The sequence below is a fragment of the Rhinatrema bivittatum genome, chromosome 7, assembly GCF_901001135.1.
Source record: "Rhinatrema bivittatum chromosome 7, aRhiBiv1.1, whole genome shotgun sequence".
Classification (NCBI taxonomy): Eukaryota; Metazoa; Chordata; class Amphibia; order Gymnophiona; family Rhinatrematidae; genus Rhinatrema; species Rhinatrema bivittatum.
This window is the reverse complement of record NC_042621.1, coordinates 68,133,434-68,150,669: the sequence shown is the minus strand read 5'-3', so window position 1 is coordinate 68,150,669 and position 17,236 is coordinate 68,133,434. Positions and strand designations below refer to the sequence as shown.

Genomic DNA, 17,236 nt, shown 5'->3' with positions numbered 1-17,236 from the left:
AACTGCACGTAAAGTCTTCACGACCACAGGGACCCGATTCTACATTTCTGATGAGTCCGAATGATCATCTCTTGAAAGCTGACGGACAAAACCATTTAAGGATGTCAGAACATCAACTTTGGGGATTTTTTAATTGTTTAGGAAGGAAGCTACATGTTCCTGCTTAGTGACTCTTGTTAATCCTGTCCAAATTTAACAGGCAGCTCAAACCATTTCTTTCTGCAGTATCCTAGGCTTCTTCACATTCCACCCAGATACCGCACCCCTCCTCCTGTATACTTTTCAAGGTTCATGGAACAAAAAAGCTCTCAATGTACTATTCGACTATTAATCTTGTGGTTTAATAGCAAGCTAGCTTATCCCAATGTCTGAGTATCTGGAACTGGCAAATACTGTCCAATAATGTATGCAACTGACTGCTTTATAGGATTTCCAGCTAATTCTGATAAAAATAACTATCTGTAGATACAGATTAAGTGTGACGGGAATTCATTTCAAAAAGCAAATATTTAGTTCTTAGTAAAGCTATTTTAGTGACATTCATACTAAAAAAAATGTTTTCTCTCTCTGTAAAGATATTTTAGGGTCTCAAGGGTGCTGCATGAAATAGAAAATTAAGATATTAAAAAGCTTCCAACCTTTACTATAAGGCTAATTAAAACAATGCTGCCAGATAATTACCTAAAGGCCAGGGATTTGCAACTAATATTCAACATTCAAATCTGAAAATTCAGTGACCAGTTTTCAACATGTATTTTGAAACCCATTTTTAGGGGGTGTGTAAGTTAGGTGGACATACATTAATGCTGCTTAAAAATGTTTTGGACTGAACACAAACATATTTGCAGGACAATGAAATTAAAAAAAAATTTTGATAGCCAAAAGGGTAGATTTCTTCCTCTACAGGCAGGACAGCTGTACTAAATTCATCTGAAACACTGTACACATTTGTCAACAAAACACCAAGATCAATGCTACAGTGCGCTTTGTTTATATCAAGCTTTTAACCAAGGCATTAATAAACAGCAGTAGGCCCAACAATGGAGCCACAGAAAGCTGATTAGCATGAAAGCTGATTTAATTATCCTTCTGCACAAGCTAGTGCACACTGCATGATGTGTTAGCTTAGAAATCAGACTGACCTTACCAGCCTATATCATCCTCAGTAAAAGGATGCAGAAGAGGGTGGCGAGAATCCGGTTAAACACCGTAACACGCTCTGGAGCACGAGCAAAGCCTTTACACGTGAGCAATATTACCTTTGGTGCAAGGCCTGAAAAAAAAAAAATGGCTCTGCGTAAGGAAGAACGGAAAAAAAAAAAAAAAAAGCTGCTTGCACTTCATTCAACAATTGGCTCATCATGAAATGAATACAGGTTTATCCCCAGGCTCCATGTGCAGCAGCTGCGTGATGAAGAACATTCAATAAATTGCAGAATTAATCTGCATCTCAAGACGTGGCCAAATCATGGAGTTAGTATTGGAAGCAAGATGTCAGGATGCGTGTGATGCAGGGACGGCACAGAAAAATTCAGACCCTTCCTCTCTTATTTGCTTGTGCAAATAAGAGATGAGGCCACGAACGGCAGGATCTGCAACTTCAAGCGCACCGCTTGTGGGAAACCTAATAAGCAGCGACAGCTGGCCGGCCACAATTTATGTGGTGCGAGAGCGCGTGGTCTCCGTCCCGTTCCCTCCCCCTCGTTTTCCGCTGCCTTCGGGCTCCTGACGCCCCCTCTCCCCCCCCTCCCCTTTTCAGTGGCAGGTCTCAGCTGGGCCAGACTGCAGTTAGAGGCTCAATCCAGTCCTCCCAATCTCCAGCAGCTGCCATCGATCCCCTGCTCCCCCCCCCCCCCCCCCCAGCTGGGTTTCTTCCCTTCTGTGGCTGAGCTCTGCTCTGACCACAAATTATGAAGCACCACAGGCCAGGGCGCAGGGCGGGCAACCTTACCACGGAGCCCCCAGCTCATTTCCTCGTCCCGCCCCCCCACCCCCACAAGGCAGGGTCTCTCTCTGCCATTACAGATATACTGACCGCGTTTGTCATGGAAGACCCCTCGTGAAACAGGGGAAAGGCACCCGCCAAGTGACTTTGTGAGGTGCAGGGAATAATGTAGCATTAAGGCTCTGGACGTATTACGCTGCTGTGTACAGATACGAGGTCAGGCAGCTACAGGAAGGGAAAAGAAGTATATGCCAAGTGCAGAGCGGTTAGAAGGGAAAGTTTGCCTTTTTGTGGATGACACCAAGATCTCCAACAGAGCAGAGATCCCCAGGAGTAGAGGAAACGAGAAGTGACCTAAGAAAACTCAAGGAGTGGTCCATGCCTGGCAGGCAGGATTCAATGCAAAAAAATAGTGCAGTCATGCAATTGGGGTGCAATAATCCAAAGGAGCTGTACATGATTTGGGGGGGGAGGGGGGGGTGGAGGGCAAAAGTGATGTGCATAGACTGGGAGAGAGACCTGGGGGTGACAGTGCCCAGCGATCTGAAGGTAGCGAAGCGATGTGACAAGGCGATGATAAGGTCAGAGCGATGCGGGGCTGCACAGAGAGAAAGGCCTAACCAGCAGGAAAAAGGTGATAATGTCCCTAGACAGATCTTTGATGAGGCCTCGCCTGTTCAGTCCTGGAGGCCGTAATCTCAAAAAGGATAAAGATAGGACAGGAGCGGTCCAGAGAAAAGGCAGTCAAAAACGGTGCGGGGCCTGCGCCAGAAGGAGGAAGAGTGTACGAAGCACGGTGCTTCGAGAGTGCACGTTCCCAACGGCTAGAGCTACTCCTGCCTCCGACGGGGGTAAATGTTTCTGGATTGGTAGCATTTCCCGAAACCTTTACAGAGTGGGTTTTCAATTCCTTGTGCAGGAAGCCCTTGCAGTTATGATCCAGGGCCACCCAGCAAGTCTGGGTTTCAGAGTACCTGCACTGAATACTCCCTCAGATGCCCCAGGCTACATCTGATCTACAAACAAGGATAACCCGAATCACCTGGTGAACCTGACAACCCAAAACTGTGGGTGGCCTCAAGGATCAGAGCTGGGGGGGGGGGGGGGTGTAGGGGGGTAGGGGGGGGGGGTAGGGGGGGGGTGGCCAGCGCGATGTCCCCGACCTCAGAATTCTCATTCAGAATAACTTGGGCATGGGCCAAAACAAATCCCCAAAAAAAGCAGGTCGGCTACATGTGGCTTTGGCAGCATGAGGAAGCTACCAGTGAAAAATTCTCCAGATGCTCGCCCATTTGTGTATCGTCCGGAATTGTTTGGCGTCAAGCATAAAAGTTTGATTTTCGATTGTAAAGTCAAAATGCACTAAATACTTTCCCATAGTGCTGGTTTGGAAAAAATGTGGCTATGTTAGTATTTATATTTTAAAATGCTCAGAATTTACATATTTTGGGGGGAAGGCAATTATCCTTGTGGGGGAGCATCTGCAGAGCAGGAGTATCCATGCAACTCGGAAGGGGGGGGGGGGGGGAAGGTGCCAAGCTGGTACAATCTGTATTTAATAAAACATGGACGCTGCTCTTTGGAAAAGTGAGAAAAGTCATTTTAGAATGCTTTCTAGAACAAGAAATATTTACAGTCAGCTTGATAAAGCCTATACTGAGTGCGTCGTAATTATCATCCTTAAAAAACTTTGTGGGTAGCCCAATGTTTCCCAGCCCTCTCCTGGCGGCACGCCCAACCAGTCGGGTTTTCAGGCGATCCATAACGAACATGCATGAGAGAGATTTGCATACCCTGGAGACCCAGGGTATGCAAATCTCTCTCATGCATGTTCATTGGGGCAATCCTGACAACCCGACTGGCTAGGCGTGCCGCCAGGAGAGGGCTGGGAAACATTGGGGCTCGGGCGTAGGAAGGGAGTGGCACTGGGTGCGAAACTGAGCTGAGGATCTTCTATGCTCATCCGTCCACAAGATGGTAACAAGTTAGACAACAAAACCCGGTCCTGATTAAGGAGAATGATCTTCCGAGCAGGTCAGGCAGCTGGGTTACATCTTTAGCAGTGTGGGAAGGAGTAACTGGGCAGACTGGAAGGGCCGGTTGACCTTTTTTTTCTGCTCTCCTCTACTAGGTTACTACCGAAAGTGGGCAAAAACCCAGACTGCATGGATCCCCCAACACAGCAGCAGCTGTACAAACGGGAAATGCCTTAAATTGTTCTTAAGACAGGGAGGGCCTCGCCCTCAGCTTCTCCTCCGCGGGGCCCTGCTACCCTGGCCTGCAAGACTAAAGGAAAAGCTGTGTCTCCTTCAAGTCCTGGCTTTGTTTGCCTAACAATCAGGACGCACGCATTCACTTCACCTCGCCCAGTTCCGGGCACACTCTTAATTGAACGGACCATCTGCCTTATAAACAGCAAGCAAACAAAAAAAATAAAAAATAATAATAAAGGCTGTCCCCGCCTGCCTGCAGACACAAGATCCTAGCAGTGAGCTCCAGCACAGCAGGAACTGCAGGCTGCCCCAGCTCCTCCTCATCTAGGGCACGATCACATTTAGGAGCAAAGGCCGCAAGCCACCGCAGGGCCTGATCCTTAGGTGCCACATGGAGCACTCAAGAGACTCAGTCAGCACTTTTTTTGCTCTTTTGGGAATACCATTAGGCGGGCAGGCGTTGCCATTCAAACCACTGCCTACCCCAATCTAACTTTTTTGTGCTCACAGATTTTTTTTTTTTTTTTTACTGAATTTGCGATAGTTTTTATCCAGTCTCCGTGTAGTAAGCGGACCATTAACTTGTCTGGGAGAATATGGACTAACCCCCCCCCCCCCCCCCAGGGTTAGATTGCACTGCAAGAGTCAGAAGATACTGCGGCAGAGCTTCTGAAATTCTGCGTCTATTTAAGCGGCGCCACTGCCTGCGTCTGAATTGTTTCGCACGCGCGATGCATTTATTTGGCATAGTAAAAATAAAAGTAGTTCCCCAACTTTGATTGGTCTCTGGGTCATTTCTTTTGAGAGTCATAGGAGTGGGGAATTTCAGGTATTTATTGGATGGGGGAGGGGAGGAAAAAGATCTCAGGGATGAAGTGAGGAGAGGGAGGGAGGGTCAGAGACTGGGAAGCAGGAAGACTCGGAAGAGAAGTGGAGATGAGGCAGAGGAGGGGGGGAGGGAAGGAGATTGGGAATAAGATCTAGGCACCCGATGAAGGGGGAGGGAATCCAAAAAAGAGAGAAGGGGTTATCCAGAGAGAGGAGGGGGAAAGCATGAAAGGAGATTATAGAGGTGGGGCAGAGTAAGAGGATCATGCAGAGAGAGAGAGCGTGGGGGGGGGGGGGTGGATAGGAAAGGTTTGTGCATGGCGGAAACCCTCCTGATCCAACTAAAGTGAGCAGCACATAGCAGACGTTTCACATGATAAATAACTGAGCTGCAAAGATTCCTGGGTAAGAAGAGAAGCCCCCTCCCCCTCCAAACACAAACTATAAATAGTTGCACATTCCTTACAAACAAAAAAACAAAAGTTCTCTCGCTGCTTTCCGTTTGCAGTCACCAAACAATCAGGGCTCTTTGATTTTTTTTTTTTTTTTAGAGCTACGCAATCGGCTTGACTCTCCTTAGGAAGGAAGAGGCCTGGTGAATAAGCGGACACTGTGTGCAGAAAGCTGAGATTTATCCAGCAGAGCACGGCAGCACAAGGGCAGCTCTGCTGAACCTCCTCAATTAGCCAGCTTCATAAGAACATAAGAAACTGCCATGCTGGGTCAGACCAAGGGTCCATCAAGCCCAGCATCCTGTTTCCAACAGTGGCCAATCCAGGCCATAAGAACCTGGCAAGTATCCAAACACCAAGAAGATCCCATGCTACTGATGCAATTAATAGCAGTGGCTATTCCCTAAATCAACTTGATTAATAGCCATTAATGGACTTCTCCTCCAAGAACTTATCCAAACATTTTTTGAACCCAGCTACACTAACTGCACTAACCACATCCTCTGGCAACAAATTCCAGAGCTTTATTGTGCGTTGAGTGAAAAAGAATTTTCTCCGATTAGTCTTAAATGTGCTACTTGCTAACTTCATGGAATGCCCCCTAGTCCTTCTATTATTTGAAAGTGAAAATAACCGAGTCATATCTACTCGTTCAATCACATCTACCTCTCATGATCTTAAAGACCTCTATCATATCCCCCCTCCGCCGTCTCTTCTCCAAGCTGAACAGCCCTAATCTCTTCAGCCTTTCCTCATAGGGAAGCTGTTCCATCCCCTTTATCATTTTGGTTGCCCTTCTCTGTACCTTCTCCATAGCAACTATATCTTTTTTGAGATGTGGCGACCAGCATTGTACACAGTATTCAAGGTGCGGTCTCACCATGGAGCAATACAGAGGCATTATGACATTTTCCGTTTTATTCACCATTCCCTTCTTAATAATTCCTAACATTCTATTTGCTTTTTTGACTGCTGCAGCACCCTGAGCCGACGATTTTAAAGTATTATCCACTATGATGCCTAGATCTTTTTCCTGGGTGGTAGCTCCTAATATGGAACCTAACATCATGTAACTACAGCAACGGTTATTTTTCCCTATATGCAACACCTTGCACTTGTCCACATTATTTTTATTTATTTATTTATTTATTTAGGGTTTTTATATACCGGCATTCGAGAACGCAGTCCCATCATGCTGGTTCACATTAAAACAAGTGTGCATCGTAAACAAAACTAAAAACAATGGTGCGGAAAAAGGCAGTTACAAATAACAGGGAGATTAGAACTTGGCAGAGAGAGAAGAGAAAGGACAGGTTATTAATTCAAACATGTAACGATAGAGTAAAATAATATAAAATTCAAACAAGGTGGTTAGTCATGGTGTATGTGAAGGTAAGGATTGGCGTGGAAGAGGTAGATCAGTTTGAGTCCGGGAATGCTTGTGTGAATATCCATGTCTTTAGTCTTTTTTTGAAAGTTGAGATGCATGTTTCAAGTCTGAGGTTTGAAGGGATGGAGTTCCATAACGGTGGAATGGCTGTAGAGAATGCCCGATCTCTTAGTGTGATGTGTCTGGTAGATTTGGACATTAAATTAGATTTGGACATTAAATTTCATCTGCCATTTGGATGCCCAATCTTCAAGTCTTGCAAAGTCCTCCTGTAATGTATCAGAGTCTGCTTGTGATTTAACTACTCTGAATAATTTTGTATCATCTGCAAATTTGATAACCTCACTCGTCGTATTCCTTTCCAGATCATTTATATATATATATTGAAAAGCACCGGTCCAAGTACAGATCCCTGAGGCACTCCACTGTTTACCCTTTTTCACTGAGAAAATTGATCATTTAATCCTACTCTCTGTTTCCTGTCTTTTAACCAGCTTGTAATCCACGAAAGGACATTGCCTCCTATCCCATGACTTTTTAGTTTTCGTAGAAGCCTCTCATGAGGGACTTTGTCAAACACCTTCTGAAAATCCAAATACACTACATCTACCTGTTCACCTTTATCCACATGTTTATTAACCCCTTCAAAAAAATGAAGCAGATATGTTAGGCAAGACTTCCCTTGGGTAAATCCATGTTGACTATGTTCCATTAAACCATGTCTTTTTATGCTCTACGATTTTGTTCTTGAGAATAGTTTCCACTATTTTTCCCAGCACTGAAGTCAGGCTCACTGGTCTATAGTTACCCGATCGCCCCTGGAGTCTTTTTTAAATATTGGGGTTACATTGGCCACCCTCCAGTCTTCAGGTACAATGGATGATTTTAATGATAGGTTACAAATTTTAACTAATAGATCAGAAATTTCATTTTTGAGTTCCTTCAGAACCCTAGGATGTATACCATCCGGTCCAGGTGATTTGCTACTCTTTAGTTTGTCAATCTGGCCTACTACATCTTCCAGGTTCACAGTGATTTCGTTCAGTTCGTCTGACTCATCACCCCTGAAAACCATCTCCGGAACTGGTATCTCCCCAACATCCTCATTAGTAAACACGGAGGCAAAGAATTCATTTAGTCTTTCTGTAATGGCCTTATCTTCCCTAAGAGCTTCGATTTGTAAGCAAGGATAACTGTATTCAAAAGGATTAGGGGAAGGCAATAAGACTTTTCCAGTGTGACTATGCCCTTGCGGGACTGGGTCACTAGAAACAGTTTTGGCCCCATCAAGGCACTGCTGCTTTCCAAGTGGAGCGGAAGTGCACTGTGAGGCCTAGGATTACGTTAAAAGAGGTCTCTGGCTGAGACAATCTCCAGATCACTCCACAAGCATGGCAAGAAGGAAGAAGCCCCTCACTGAAGAAAATCCATGCAACATGTGCAAAGAAACACGCAGGGGACGCTGCACGCCAGAGGGAGAAAGTTGTACTGTCAGATGAGTCCAAAGTGGAACTTTTTTTGGTCTCAAGGATAAGCGATGTGTGTCGCCTGCAACAAACACGGTACATCACCCTAACTGCATCCCTAGGGGGGAGCACAGCGGGGGCCATTACGGCGTGAGGATGCTTTCCAGCAATGAGGACAGGAAGGCGCGAATCCCAGGCAGATCCTGGAGGAAGACCTGTTCCAGCCTGCCACAGGCCTGGACGGGGGAGAAGATTCACCTTTCATCAGGACAAGGATCCTTTAGCACAAAGCAAAAGCAGTGAATGTCCTTCAGTGGCTCAGTCGAAGCCCAGGCCTGAATCCAACAGAAATGCTGCCTGGCAAGATTCGGAGACGGCAGCCTATATAGAAGACCCCGCCCCTGCCAGCCAACCTGAAAGAGCTTGAATTCTTCTGCCAAGAAGGAATGGGCACAAACTGCGCCACGACACTGGAGCAAAGGTGGTAGGACACATATCCTAAAGGACTCGGCTGCTAATGCAGAAAAGGGGCTTCCATGAAGTACTGAATGCATGGAAATAAAGGGGGAGTGGGGCCATATTCAGAGGCATTTAGCTAGAAAATTCACAAATTATCTAAATAAACGTCGGCTTTTGAATATAAGGGGCACTTTAGTCTGACATCTCACTATCCGGCTAAAATGTAGCGGGATAATATAGGGGTATTCTGGGGTGGGGCAATCGAGGTTTTTATTTACAGTGCTATAAACAGCTTCAAGTGCCTGCAAAGCTTTCACAGGCGCGCAACCCCCCCTGAAGCTTTTCCTATTCTCACGGCCGCTTCCCTTCTTTACGTTCTGTGGGCAGGAGCTGGCCGCCCTCTTCCCAGGCCATGTTACATCCTGCTCTGGGAGCCACCCGACACCCACCAGGGCGGGAGGGTGATTCTCAAGCATCACAGGACACGTCTGAGGGGAGTTAAGCTAGCCAGCTAACTCAGGTCTCGCCAAAGAGCTGCCCTGAAGTTAAAAACGGATAAAGTCACCCGGCTATCTTTAAGAGAGCAGTCTATATTCAATACTGCGGCTGCACTACTGAATATCCCTCCCAAGTTAGCCGGATATGTTGATCCGGCTAACTTTGCAAGATGGCCAATGACTGAATATTACTCCCAAAGGTTAATAAAAACAAAAAAATATCTACAAGCGATACCTTTTTATTAGACTTAACAATGCATTTGACGACTAGCTTTTGAGAGCTAAAACTCTCTCTCAGGTCAGAATAGAGGGGGCTTATGCTAAATCTTGTTGGACAAAACTGTGTGCTGAAACTCAGTGAACAGTTTCTTAATGCACAGGTTAAAGTTAATTTTAACTCCTGATGCTAATGCACTCAAAAAAAAAAAAAAGTGCATTGACTGGAAAACACGCGACAGACCTGAGTTAAAATGTGCACTCAGCACAGGCTGAACACTCATTTTAAACTGCGAGGAAGTCTCTCAGAGGTGATTTATACGCACAAAGCTCGTATTCTGGGCACATAACATACGTATGTGGGCGCATACAATGCTTTCAGCACAGAAACCATGTTACTGTGTACATAAATCATATTTACGTGCTGCGCGCACAAAGGGTGTTTTCTGAGCGTCGATCACAGGAACTCTGGCTTCGGCCCATAGACTCTGGAAACTTCACCCCCACCTTTGACCAGAAGTAGAGTTTCCAGCGCTAAGGACACCCACGTTAAGCCAGGGCACCTCTCGGATTGGGGGGTAATAGCTAATGCTTTCATTTACATGGACTTTCCACGCGCAGGCACTAAACAGGACGCGCCGGTTTACAGGGCACGTTGTTTTTTTTTGCGTGCAAAACTCCTTGCTGCATTGGGAGTAATGTTTGTTGACAAAAGCGTGCACACGACTGTGGGTAAAAAACCTTATTGCATCAGCCTGAGAATGAGCAAACGAGACTAAAACGGCAGTCACGCCACTTTAACCATGAACTGAGTCAAGGGGTATGTAGAGTTTAAAAAAAAAAACCAAACAAAAACATCTTGATGGCATATTTTTTAAATTACTTTAGGAATATGTCCATAATTGTTCTTGGATGATGAAGCTGTCGCGTGTGTTGTGTGGATCAGTTAAACGAATGAATTTTGACTGGCATTTTTTAGACAGCCGAATGTGAAAAATGCACAGAGGTATGCAGGCTTTTACAAATGCTGACATGTGAAGTTCCTAGGATGCTATCGGGATGGCCCAGCGGCACCATGGCAGTGCTGCCAGGCGTAGAACCTGGGTTTGATTTCCAGTCAGGCAGGGCTGGGGGATACTGCGGCAGCGTTCACAGCCCCCCCCGGGGGCAAGGGAGCCTCAGCCATTGCTCAACAGCAATGCTTACTCGCCGAACTTAGGGGGCGCACACGCACTGGGCTCCGGAGGGAGCTGCAGTCTACAACCCTTGACAGGGAACTATCATTGCAAGGGCTGAGCTGGGCTAGGAGGAGGTTTATACAAAGTAAAAAAAAAAAAGCAGTGGCGAAATTACTTATTATTTACTCCAGTTCCCCTCAAAAACCTTCCTGTAAAATGCCCAAACTGGGTTATACAAACGAAGACTCAAGGCACCACATCTCAACAGAGGCAGACTCCGATTCAGCCGGAGCAGGAGAAAACTGTCAGGCCAAAAATAGGATTTAAATACAAGGAATACCAAATCAAATCAGCAAAGAGAGAAACATCAAATGCTGTAGGGAGGAGAACCACTAGCGATGCGCTGCTGATCTTCAAGTGCTTGAGTCAGAGGCACGGAAAACAGGGCAAATCAGCCGGGGTCTTGGTGCTAAATTTATGCAGTCTCTCTCTCACATACACACTCAGTGTGTGTGGACAGGAAGAAAACCAGACCTGCTGGGGAGCTACAAGGTCCCAGGCTGGGAATTTCTGCAACAATCCTAGTACTGCAGCACTATCCAAGGAGGCTGCGTGAAGCAAGGGAGCAGAACTCGCATTTAAAGGGAAAGCGGGATTTCTCCATCCACGTATAGATCCACTCTCTTCCAAAAGGACACAGAGTGGCTCTCAGCATGAAAAATACAAAATACAAGCATAGCACAGCGCAGCGGCCTTGCATAAAATGCAAAACAAACACGCAAGCCCAACAAATGTCTGCGCAAAACAAAGTGCAGTGCCAGAATTGATTTAGGCTGATCTCACTTCTCTGACTCAACCTGCCATGAATTTCTCCCTTCTTTTGCTTCACTGTGAATGACAGGGATTTTAGTATACATGTGCCGATTTAAAAAGGCAGTTTAAGGATTAGGCGATATAAGATCATGGAATATTTGGTTTCACTTCACTTGGATGAAGGATGGCAACGGGAATCGGTAATTGCAGAGTTTGTGTTTCCTACATTATTTCAGTAAAACGTCCAAGTGCATGGAGTGTTAGCTGAAGCAGAGAATCAGGCCTAACCAAACTGCCAGGATGTTTACCTACCCCGACAGCTCTGACAAATAGGATTATAGGGTGTGTGTTTGTACATGTTCAATGAACTTGACATAGGACTCTACAGACACACATCGGTTGAAGGCGTATATATATATATATATATATATATATATATATATATATGAGAGAGAGAGAGAGAGAGATATTATACATGCGTATGAAGGCCTACTTTTCCAAGTGTTTAGGCTCTTAACCTTTGGAATTACGCCCCTAAGTTGGCCTTTCTGAAATTTTACTAGGCCTCAGTGACCTAAATTTAGGCTCCTAGTTTCACTAGGCTACGAAATGTAGGTGCTTAAAAAGTAGATGGCCACAGGTTCAGAATTAAGGTAGGGGGAAAAAAACGTTAAGAGCTGAGCACTAATTTATAGCACTAGAGAAAAGCCTTAGTAAATCAGGCCCTTAAGATCTTAAATTTTAGGAGTATTTTCAGGCAAAATAACTTCTACACATGCACAAGGGGGGGAGGGGCAGACACTTAGCCAACCAAGCTATTCCATGTTTTTATTGCTACTTCATTTTCTAAGGAATTCAGGAATATAATTTTTCATTTAGCAACTGTGGGGCAGAATGTGTGGGTGGGTACCCTGACTGAACATGATTTAAATGCATTTTTACTTCCAAGCTACAGGGCGACCAAGTACCCATTTTAGGACTGAATGTAGGCTTTCTGTGGTTGGTGTATGCTCGATAGCAACGAACACTCTCTTTCAGATTCCAAACATATTCTGGGATCATTTTCTGCAGCTGAACACGCATTGTAATGCTTCATCTGACACTGCCAGCTTTTAAGAATTATATGGGACAAAAACAAGATGATGCAATGTAGATCAGCTTCAAAGCAATGGGCAGGAACTATTAACAACAGCACAGGAGGAAATAACCATACAAGTCTATTCTCTAGCAAAACAAAGATCACCTTCCAGTCTCCTATTATTAGCTGCAGCGGACTGAAAGAAGTGTGGTGGCTGTGAGTAGACAGATACCTCTAATGCCTTTTTTCCCCAAGACAAAAAGTGCATGCCTAGCAGTTCATGTTTTGTTGCAGAGACACAGCTAACTGAAGCTGCTTTGCAGCAGGAGGAGCTCAAAAGACCCAATGGCACACGCCTACACCCCCCTCCCCCATCTCCCACATCAAAGCAAATGGCACCTTTTGAGACTGGGAATTGGATTTTGCTAGGGCTTATCAGCAGGGGAATGCAACCGCTGCCACACTATGTAATACTCAGAAATACAGGCAAATGAAAACAAAAAACATTTTTGCAGATTTTACTTGGAGGAAGGCCATCATAGATACTTGCTGACATCATAGATATTTGCTAACATCATAAGCCAAACGGGCAAGGCCTAGGATGCTCAAAGAAGAATTCTAGACTCTTGCTAGTCTCTGCTCAATAATCTGGTCACATAGGGGGTCCATCTTCAAATGACATTTAGGTGGACAATTTGCAAGTTTCTCTGGCTAAATACCGACTTTTGAATATTTTTGCCTATCTCGCCAAATTTTAGTGTTCTGGGAAGGAGTTAAGCTAGTTGGATAATCTGGCTACATCTGGTTGTGCCATATAACAGTCCTAAAATTAGATGGATAAACCTACTCAGCCAGCTAAGATAGTCAGGTATATTCAATGGTGCCAGCTGCGCCAATGAATTTCCCACCAAAGTTAGCTGGTTAGGTTTATTCAGCCAACTGCGCAGGCCAGATAATGGCTGAAAATGGACCATATAAGCAAACAATTACTTCACTAGTAAAGGACCCTGCAAGCACATAGAATATTTGTTTTCAAGCAGTTTTTAAAGGAGAGGTGCCCAATCAATCTTTCCTTTCAATGTCAGCAGAACTGCAAATTTCACCTCCCCCCCCCCCCCCAAGATAAAATTACTTCTTACCTAATTTCTTTTCCTTGAATACAGTCAAACCAGTCCAGATAATTGAGTTATGCACACCAACCAGCAGATGGAGACAGATCAACAGGCTCGCTGATGTCACTCCTTTTAAGCATCTGTGTTGATACCAGCCTGCCAATACTTCTGTAACAAGCTAACTGTGGACAACTTTAATATCATCATCAACAACTTAACTATATTACTTGTTTTTTTCTCTCTCTCTTTTTTTTTAACCAGTGGACTTTCAAAAGAATCAGGATGCAGAAACAAAAGAAGAGTTTCCAACAGTTGAGCAAACATCCACTAACCTGCAGTGAAGTATATACATTTACCATGCTTAACTCTGCTTATGTACCTGCAAAAAACATCTGTATTGCAGAAAGGGAATAACTACAGCGAAGATACCAGCAGCATTGGGTAATTGCCAGGTTCTTGTGGCCTGGTTTTGGCCTCTGTTGGAAACAGGATGCTGGGCTTGATGGACCCTTGGTCTGACCCAGCATGGCAATTTCTTATATGTTCATATGGAGGACTGGTCTGACAATAGTCAAGGAAAGGAAATTATCAGGTAAGACGTAATTTCACCTTCTTCTTCATCCAGTCAGACCAGTTCAGATGACTGGGATGCTCCCAAGCTACTCCCTCATAGAATGGGATGTTGCCCATCCAGACAGTAATGCTTAGAGAAAATATGTAAAGAAGACCAAGTCACTGCTTTACATATCTCTAATGAAGAAAACAACCACAACTCTGCCCATGAAGTCGTCCGCGCCCTTGTGGAACAAGCTATTTGCTTTGGCAATAAAGCACCAGAGTCCACATAAGCTGCTATAATCACCTCCGTACTCCAATGCATGACCGTAGCCCTAAAGGCCACTTCTCCTTTCCGCATACCACGATGCAGAGCAAATAAATGATCCTACTTCCTGAAGGCAGTCGTGAGCTTGAGATACCTTAAAAGATGCCACCGCACATCCAAAGGGCTAAGAAATAAAATGTCCTCACAATCTGTTTACAAACTGAAGGTAAGGAAATCAAGTGATTGAGATGGAATTCTGAGAGAACCTTTGGAAGGAAGGACAGAATTGTACAAAATTTGGATCCTGTCCCTCGTAATCAAGAAAAAAGGTTCCTACAAGAAACTTTCTGAGAATTCCATGTAGACAGCAGGGCCTGCTGAAGAGGACACGTGTGTGCCCTTGTCATGGTTTTAGATCCAATACTGCCACCGTGGATCAGAGTCTGCAGGTAAGACAGGATTTGGCCACACAATTTCTGAATTTGTTGCTCCATTAGATGAACACAGTTTATCTTTCGTATCAAACTGAGCTCCCAGATAATCCAGCGTCTGATGGCTGCAGATCACTCTCGGGAAAAGTGACAGTCCACCCCCAACTCCTGTAACAAATGTATCGCCCCATGAGGGGCAGATATGCTTTCTTGACACAACTTTGCTCTTATCAACCAAATATCCACATAAAGGTGAACCAAAATATTTTCCTCGTGCAGCATCAGTGCTGCTACCACCATTACCTTCAAAGAGATGCTTGAGGCATTTGCTAACCCAAATGGCAGCGTCTGAAAATGAAAACGCCAACCCAGAACTGCAAATTGGAGGAAGAGCTGATGATCCTTCTGGATGGAAATGTGATGGTAAGTTTCCATTAAGTCCAGAGATTGCAGAAATTCTTTCTGAACCGCCATAACCACCGATCTTAATATTTTCTTCCTGAAGTGAGCCACCTTCAAGAAGTCATTGACTCGCTTCAGTTCCGAGCACACCCAAAAAAAATCCACAAACCTGGGCCGAAGCAGGAAAAACTGTCCCTGGAACTTCGAAAGCTCTGCTGTCTCGCTGCTGTGGCCCGCTGCCACTGAAGCAGGCCCTCTGATTGCTGTCCCAGCCTTTTTATTATTATTTTTGTATTTGTCTTCTCAGAAGCAGGGAAAAACCTAAAAGAAAGAGTTCCCTATTTTTCTGAAAGCAGCCAAGGAAGAGATGCAGCAATTAGGTGGGGAGGAGGAGGCCTATTGGCTCTGGACCGCTCAACTGAGGGAGCTCCTGGTCCTGAAAGATTTATAAAAAAAAAAAGCAACCTAGGGAACCTGCTCAACTGAGGGACTAGCCTTTCACCTCAAGAGCACCAACAAGCCTTTCCTGTTCAGCCTGAGTCCTTGGTTGCTTGCTTGAGACAGAGAATAATGGCAGGCTGTGTCTTAGCATGGATGCTTATAAGGAGGGACATCAGTGAGCCTGTTGATCTCTGTCTCCATCTGCTGGTTAGCACGTACAGCTCAGTCACCTGGACTGGTCTGACTGGACGAAGAGAAAGCAGAACATTCTCCTGGGTACTTTTAATTCTCAAAATGTTTTTCCAGTAGGGCAGGCCCAGAGATTCAATGGCAAGTTCTGCGTTGGAAGCGTTCATAACCCTAGGGGGGGGAAAGGGCATCTCAGCTATCCTTCAGTGGCAACAGCTAGTGGCCAGGCTCAGCCGGGTTTGTAGCCCACGGCATAAGGAAAGTCATTGCGATGGCCAGCCTGAATTAGGAAACAGTGGGGGGAAAATATCCCATGGTAGTTGTAAGTGAAAGTTCATGGCCCCGAAGCCCAACACAAAGCTCCCCCCCCCAGCCAAAAAAAAGAGGGGGGAATGCTAATTGAAAAATTATATATACACACATATATATTTCTTGCTAAGTTTCCCTATATGATTTTTGAAGTTATATTTTATTATTGAAAAATGATACCCCACACCAGCCTTCCCAAAAAGGACCACATACCGATGACATCACTGTCTGAGAGTATGAAAAATTAATCCTCATGTGATCAGCTACGAGACAGCATTCCATTATGACAGTGAAACTTGCATGTGGAACCCTCGACATCTTTCCTGGCGGTGCTGAGTCATGCATGTGTCAGTGCACTTGGAATCCCCCCGAGGTTAGGCGAAAAAAAAAAAAAAAAAGCAACAAGTCAAATCAAGTTTTGAACCCAGTCATTGCAGCTCTGATTCCCATACACTGGGACAAGGGTTCTCGGGAACCGCAAAGAGAGTTATTAGGATACCTACAAAGAATATTCATCAGATAGTTTTGCATGCATACGGTCTAAGAACTAGACTAAATTTCCATTGCTCGGTAACCCTGATAACCAGATCTGACTGCAGCCCTTGAGAACCAAAGCCAGGAGAGACCCTGCCAAGCTACACTGCCAAACATGCTGTGTTAAAGTTTTGAGTTATTTAAGACTGTAATGTCCTCAGCTGCACTGCAGGAGTTTAAGGATCAGCTTTAATTTGGTTTGACATTAAATGAAAACATTACAGCGAGAGCTCCAAAACCACAGAAATAACTTCACACACTGCATTCAATCTCCACTGCTGGTATTATTCTGACTTGAGAAATAAAAAAAAAAATAAAATGTGCCATTTGGTTTAATTTTTAAAATAAACTTCGTCAAAAGAATCGTCGTGCAGTTTCTGGACCACAAGACTGCAACCATGTTGTCTCTTGATAATCAACCAAAAACAAAAGTTTGAATATAAAGATTCTTGATGCCTGG

The 17,236-nt window shown here is 44.8% G+C and overlaps 1 protein-coding gene across 1 annotated transcript in view; it reads right to left on the bottom strand.

Annotated features, from left to right (window-relative positions):
* LONP2 (lon peptidase 2, peroxisomal) overlaps positions 1-17,236 on the bottom strand; it is a 241,528-nt gene that overhangs the window by 62,122 nt on the left and 162,170 nt on the right. The window lies entirely within an intron of this gene.